Genomic DNA, 7,473 nt, shown 5'->3' with positions numbered 1-7,473 from the left:
CTGAAAATGGCCCAGTATGACAATGGATATAAGGGTATTTTTTAAAAAACAGGTGGCAGTGTGAGAATTTAAAATCAGTCTAAAACAATCAAGAAAGGGGTAGGGGAGCGAAGTGTCCAGTACAACCTGGACAACCTTTCTTTTTCTTTCTGCCCTTAAGTGCCTTTTGGAGGATTTCTTGGAAGAGCATGTAAGAAGATACTTAACTCCATACTTACATATTGAATTGTTTCACCTTAGCAATCAGTTTTTAAGACTCCAAGGTAACAAGAAAGAAAAGATCTGATTCTTTTACTAAACGCTAGAGAGTAGGACTTTTTTTTAAGAGGCATCACTTTTACAAGAAGAATGAGCTAGGCTATCATTATTCCTTTATCAAGAAAAAGTTTCTTTTTTTAAAAAGTAAATTAAAACTCTGGCTATACGTAATATAAAGTTCATACATAATACACCTGGAAAAAACCCAAAGAGTATACCCTGAAGCAAAAGGTTTATTGGAGAGAAAAAGTCTCTTCCACGGTACCAAGTCTTAAGGTGGCAGTTTTCAAAGTTCAGAGGGTGGCAGTGATGTAATTAATGCCAAACTGTTTGCTCATGGGTGTGGCAGGATGCAATGATGGACCAAAAACAAAAAACCATTCTGCAGTGACCAGCACACACACGCACAAGTAACGAGAGAGACAGTAGTACTGAGAGAAGGGTTTGGGACAGAGAGAGGGGAGTGAGGGAGAGTATGAGAGAGCGTGAGCCTGAAACCCCAAATCATTCAAGCATGCAGTCATAATACAGCACAAAGCAGGTGTTTCCATTCAGCCCACTGCAATCGCACAAAGAAGGGTAACTATAGTATTTCTTAAGAAAGCTTGCAATTCCCAGAGAACAGCCAGGTTGCCACCCTAACCCAGGAATCCGTTGCTATTGCCAGGAGCGTCCTTGTGGTCTCTCATGGAGAGGTTACAGCTGCTGACTTCTCCGACTTCTTGTTCTTGGACAAGGCAGCTGCTTGGCTTCAGGAGCTCTCGGTTTTTGGCCTGCAATTGTTCTGTAACTTCTTTGTGGGTTTTCTCCATCTGGTTCATTTTGGCTCTCATCTGAGATGCTTGGTATTGAGAATCAGCCTTCAACTTTGGGCAAAGATGACAGAGTGGTCAGTGCCTGGTGAGTCCAGAGCCAGGTCTGAGGAAAGCTATCGCCATTGGTTGTGATCAACTCAAACCTGGATTTTTCCTTTGGGATTTCATTTTGAATTGAAGATGTAGGAAGTGTTTTCTTGCTACTTCTCCTGGTGGCTGGCACGGGAAGAAGTGCTCAGGTGCTTCCTCTGCTCTTTGGTCTTCTGAAGGACCCGTTTGTATGAAAGTGTGCACAGCCAGCGTAACAATTTCCCGTCTACCTTTTTTCTGCCATCTTTCCTGTCAAATGCACCCTGCCGCTTGCCCTGTTCACAGGAATGTGGCCCATACTTCTCTGAATGTGTGCAGCACTGGCTTTGGTGCCAGTGAATGCTGCAGTTACACTGCAGTGCTGCCGAGGTTTGGGCATTCCACACAACTTCGCATACTGTATTGGTTTTACTCTCCTGCCGGTACTCAGTCCTACAGTAGGTGCACTTCACAACAGGGGGTACAATCCGACATTCCTTGCACAGCTGCTGCCCCTGAGACAGCGCCTCGAAGGGGAAGTGCTGCTGGCCTTTGGTGCGGGCGTTGCTCACCGCCCTACCGGCCCCGCCCGCCGCTTTCTCTCTTGTGTGTCTCTTTGGAGAAATGTCTATTCACGCTCATTGCCCATTTTGGATTTGGTTGTTTGGTTTTTTGTTGTTGAGTTTTAGGAGTTCTTTATATATTCTGGATATTAATCCCTTATCAGATACATGATTTGCAAATGTTTTCTCACATTCTATATGTTGCCTTTTTACTCTGATGAGAATCACAACTTTAATCTCAAGCAGCCCAATTTGTCCTTACTGTTTTGTTCTGTTACCTGGGCTTTTGGTGTCATATCCAGGAAATTATTGCCAAATCCATTGTTGTAAAACTTTTGTCCTGTTTTCTTCCAAGAGTTTTATTGTTGTAGGTCTTACATTTCAGCGCTCAAGCAAGTGCATTAACCGGGGACTGCGGACTTTCTGACACATTTGTTCAACTGTAAACAAACACCTGAATGCAACAGGAGAGCTGCCATTGATAGGAAGGAACCCTGAGAGTTTTCTGCAAACCCTAATTAACCGTTTTGTAAAATGTGGATTTGCGGGGGGGTTGCCCAAAAGGGACGCAGCCATTATAGGGCATATTATACTAAGGATGCAGGGACGCAGCCATTATAGGGCATATTATACTGAGGCTGCAGGGACGCAGCCATTATAGGGCATATTATACTGAGGCTGCAGGGACGCAGCCATTATAGGGCATATTATACTGAGGCTGCAGGGACGCAGCCATTATAGGGCATATTATACTGAGGCTGCAGGGACGCAGCCATTATAGGGCATATTATACTGAGGCTGCAGTGTTAAAAAATCTAGGGCACAGGTCCTGGGGACAGAGGACCCTCAGCTCTCTGACAGTGAGGTTTTGGTTAGGAAGCCTGTGCAACCACACACCTGAGGCTTGGTCCAAGGAGCTTTCCTCCACGTTCTCATCTCTCCTCCCAACAGGCTTTTTTACCCTGACTTGTAAGGTCACAGGCAGGCATAGCTGAGACCTGAGGCCAGAAGCCAAGTCTCCCTCTGCCTTCTCCAGCAGATCCCTGCTGCCCCACTGTGACCCAGACCCCGACCCCATACCACTAGCCTTTCCAGGGCCCAGCATTCCCTTGATGCTCCCAGGACTCGTCCTGTCCTCTGGCCGTCAGAGCAGCAGCCAGGAGGAGGAAAGGCTTAGCTTCCTGGCCACCTGTTCCACATTCCCCTCCCACCCACTCTAGCGTCCATCCCCAGCTCAGCATAGAGGAGGGGCCGACAGTCCCCATCTCCGTGACCCACCCTTCCCCGCAGCCCCCATTCCCTACAGAAACCCTGCATAAAGCAAGGTTAAGAAGTTAAGGCTGAGCAGAACCTCCTGAGAGCTGGTTGAGGTCCTGACTCTAGATGAGATCAGGTCACCTTAGAAACCTGTCCCCAAAGTGCCCCGAGCATTCCCCCCACACACGAATGACACAAAGCACCAACTCAGGGTGAGACTGGGTCAGGGTCTGAGCAGCAGAGGGACCCTCACAGAATGAGCTGAGCTGGATGAGGCTGGGGCTGACGGGGTGGCAGTCACTCAGACAGGTGAGACTGAGCAGGGCCTCAGAGAGCTGGGTGACGTCCCGGCAGGGCCTCAGAGAGCTGGGTGACGTCCCGGCAGTACGGCTCCCGCCGCAGGATGAAGTCCAAAACACCTCCAGCAGCTGGTGCCGGAGCCGCTCTGGCTCCCGTGTCTTCCGAATGCCACCACTGCCTTTTTCCTCTTCTTTTCTCCCCCGCTGCTGCTGACTGTTCTGTGAAGCCCCTGGCAGAATGCTGCGCCTTAGAAGACCCCTGTGCCCTGACTGGCTTCTTCAGGAACTCATCCAGTGTAGGGCCATTTCGCCCCAGTGGGTCATCAGGCACCATGGTTTCCCACGAAGGTGAAGGGCAGCAGATTGCCATCCACTTCTCAGACTCCTCTGCCAGGTCCCGATGATCCCATCGGTCTCTTCAGCCAGCTTCACCACGAACCTGTCGTCATGGGCAGCAGATTGCCATCCACTTCTCAGACTCCTCTGCCAGGTCCCGATGATCCCATCGGTCTCTTCAGCCAGCTTCACCACGAACCTGTCGTCATAGGAAGAGATCCTCTTGCCATCCAAGACCCGGGAGGGAGTGAGGGAGAGCAGGCTGAGGGAATACAGCTTGTGCAGGAAGTGACCCTCTCTGACACCTTGGAGTCCCTACTGAAATGCCACTGAGGCACAAAGACAGTTATGTCGCGGTGGCCACGGTCCCAGAAGTACTGCACAGCAATGGCAATGCCCTGGCTGGAGGCCATGCACCATGGCCACGTTGCTGCCATCGATGACAATATGGCGGAGGTCTGGCTTGCGTGGCACATTGGCAAGGCACAGGGTGAAAGGGTCCTGGAGGGCCTCCTGGAAACGCTGCGTGCCAGTCACCAAATTACCCCCCCAGGTGCCTCGTTTCCACAGAGACCCCTGACCTTGAGCCACGACCTGCTGCTTGTCTGCCCAGTCTCCTGTGTCCCCTCCATCTCCGCAGTGCCAAGGGGGTTCAGGCGCTGGTGGGGGGCTGCGCACTCTTGGAGGTGAGGCTTCCCCATTTATGGAGCTGCTGCAGGAGAGAGGCTCCCCGGGGTTGGGCTGCCTTCTGAAGGGGCCCTGGGTGCCAGGGCCCTGGACCCAGAACCTTCCTCTCTCCTGAGGCACCCCCTCCTTCCCCAGAGCCTTCCCTTTCAGAGGCACTGTCTGCCCTGCCTCTCCTCCTCCTGTGGCCTGAAGGCCACTTGTCTTTCCTAGTCCTCTTCCCCGGGCCACTCCTTCCATCCCAAATCCATCTCCCTGGGACCACCGTGCTTTGTCCCCTCCTTCCCCATAGCACGTCTCTCTCCCCTTGACTCCTGCCACCCTGCAGGTCCTGTGTCCAGAGACTCCCTGCTATCACTCAGGGGACTCCTGACTCCCTGGTGCTGAGCACCCAGCAGACCTGGGCTCCCCCACTCCCAGGACGGGAATGCTTGGGGCCCCTGCCCCCCTGGATGCCTCTTGAACCAGGCTCAGCAGTTCTTCCTGGACAGCAAGGGGCAGCTGCAGCAGGGCCTCTGTGTGGGCATCCCCCCGGGACTGCAGCAGAGAAGAGAATTCTCTCAGCACTCCAGCGCACTGAGAGGCTCCAGGAGATGGCCCCAGCCGAAAGTCCCAGCTCAGGCGCTCCACCAGCTCCTCCACTCGGCTCTGGACCATGACAAAGGCCTCGGTCAGGCCGCTGACAATCAGCGAGCCAGGCGCCCCCGGCACCAGGTGGGCTGATGTGCTCCAAGTCAGACAAGGAAGAAGCCCTGGGCTCCCAGAAAGATGCAGTGCAGTTTGGGTGAGTAGTGAATTACATTCTGTAGCTCTGGGCTGCAGAGACCCTTCAGGTACTCCTTGGCTCTGCTAGCGTTCTCCTTGGGGCCCTCCAGCTGCAGCCAGATATGAGGGTTCTCAGGACAGTCCTTCGGGAGGACGCTCATCCCCACCCTGAAGATGCGCTCAAAACGGTTATGGGACGGGGAGCCAGCCCCCCAGGTAGGCATGCCCCAACGGGGACCTCTCTTCCCCACATCACGAACAGTTTTTTGAGTCATTTCCTGGTCAGGGGCGGAGTAAGCTGGGCCCCTCCCGGGGCTGGGCCTGCACTGAGCCCCAGCGTGCGCCTGCCCCTGCCAGCTGCAGGCTGCTCCCCGCCTGCGGCCGGAGCCTTGGCCCAGGCCCAAGCCCCCCGGAGTTAATTTTTGTATATCATGTTAGGTAAGGAAGGGTCCAACTTCATTCTTTTCCATGTGGATATCACATTTCCCAGCATTGTCTGTTGAAAATGCTGTCCTCTCCCCCATTGGATGGTCTTTTCACTCTATTCCCTTGGTCTATACATCTGTCTTTATACCAGTACCACACTGTTTTGAGTACTGTAGCTTTGAAATCAGGATATAGGAGTTGTCCAGTTTTATTCTTCTTTATCAATATTTGTTTCAGCTTTTCAAGACCCCTTGAGATTCTAATTTGAATTTTATGATGGGTTTCTCCTTCTGCAAAAAATATTGGGGTATATATAGTTGGTTAACAATATTGTGTTACTTTCAGGTGTACTTATACATGTATCTATTATTTTTCAAATTATTTTCCCATTTAGGTTATTACAGAATATTGAGCAGAGTGTCCTGTGCTATATAGTAGTACAGTAGGTCCTATTTTAAATATAGTAGTGTGTATATGTCAATCCCAAACTCCCAATATATCCCTCCCCCTACATCTTTCCCCTTTGGTAACCATACGTTTGTTTTCTAAGTCTGTGTATTTGTTTTGTAAATAAGTTCACTTGTATCATTTTTTTGTTTAAAGATTCCTCATGTAAGTGATATCATATGATATGTCTTTCTCTGACTTACTTCACTTAGTATCACTTAGTATGATAATCTCCAGGTCCATCCATGTTGCTGCAAATGGCATTATTTCTTTTTAATGGCCGAGTAATACTCCATTGTGTATATGCACCACATCTTCTTTATCCATTCCTCTGTTGACAGACATTTAGGTTGCCTTTCATGTCTTGGCTATTGTAAACAGTGCTGCAGTGAACATTGGGGTGCATGTATCCTTTCAAACCATGGTTTTCTCCAGATATATACCCAGGAGTGGGATTGCTGGATCGTATGGTAGCTCTATTTTAAGTTTTTTAAGGAACCTCCATACTGTTCTCCATAGTGGCTGTACAAATTTACATTGACACCAACAGTGTAGGAGGGTTCCCTTTTCTCCACACCCTCTCCAGCATTACGTGTAGACTTTTTGATGATGGCCATTCTGACTGGTGTAAGGTGGTATCTCTTTGCAGTTTTGATTTGCATTTCTCTAATAATTGGTGATGTTGAGCATCTTTTCATATGCCTGTTGGCCATTTGTGTCTTCTTTGGAGAAATGTCTTTTTAGGTCTTCTGCCCATTTTTTGATTGGGTGTTTGGTTTTTTTTTGATATTTAGTTGCATGGGCTATTTGTAGATTTTGGAGATTAATCCCTTGTCTCTAGCTAGCATCGTTTGCAAATATTTTCTCCCCTTCTGTGGGTTGTCTTTCTTTATGGTTTCCTTTGCTGTGCAAAAGCTTTTGAGTTTAATTAAGGTTCCATTTGTTTATTTTTATTTCCATTACTCTAGGAGACAGATCAAAAAAGATATTGCTGCAATTTATGTGAAAGAGTGTTCTTCCTATGTTTAGGTCTTTAATCCATTTTGAATATGGTGTTATGTGTAGAAGTCCAGTTTTCCCAGCACCACTTGTTGAAGAGACTGTCTTTTCTCCATTGTATATTCTTGTGTCCTTTTCTTAGATTACTTGGCCATAGTGCATGGGTTTACTTCTGGGCTTTCTTTCCTGTTCCATTGATCTATATTTCTGTTCTTTTGTGCCAGTTCCTTGTAGTGTAGTCTGAAGTCAGGGAGCCCGATTCCTCCAGCTCTGATATTCCTTCTCAAGATTGCTTTGTCTATTTGGGGTCTTTTGTGTCTCCATCCGAATTTAAAATTTTTTTTCTAGTTCTGTGAATGACATTGGTGATTTGATAGGGATTGCACTGAATCTATATTGCCTTGGGTAGTTATAGTCATTTTGAAAATATTGATTCTTTCAACCCAAAAACATGGTATACCTTTCTGTTTGTGTCATCTTTGACTTCTTATAGTTTTCGGAGTACGGGTCTTTTGCCTCCTTAGGTAAGTTTATTCCTAGGTATTTTATTCTTTT

General features: G+C 48.6%; 2 pseudogenes across 2 annotated transcripts; both read right to left on the bottom strand.

Annotated features, from left to right (window-relative positions):
* Positions 1-943: 943 nt before the first annotated feature.
* On the bottom strand, positions 944-2,001 carry LOC309959859 (protein FAM76A-like; annotated as a pseudogene). Its single transcript has 3 exons — positions 1,984-2,001; positions 1,278-1,756; positions 944-1,216 (listed from the first exon to the last, which is right to left on the bottom strand). The product of its transcript is annotated as a protein FAM76A-like (transcript).
* Positions 2,002-3,289: 1,288 nt separating this feature from the next.
* On the bottom strand, positions 3,290-5,270 carry LOC309959858 (protein KHNYN-like; annotated as a pseudogene). Its single transcript has one exon. The product of its transcript is annotated as a protein KHNYN-like (transcript).
* Positions 5,271-7,473: the final 2,203 nt, after the last annotated feature.

This window comes from Leucopleurus acutus, assembly GCF_964270905.1.
Source record: "Leucopleurus acutus genome assembly, chromosome: 3".
Classification (NCBI taxonomy): Eukaryota; Metazoa; Chordata; class Mammalia; order Artiodactyla; family Delphinidae; genus Leucopleurus; species Leucopleurus acutus.
Note: the sequence above shows the minus strand (reverse complement) of the source record. Positions and strands in the feature narration are given on the sequence as shown.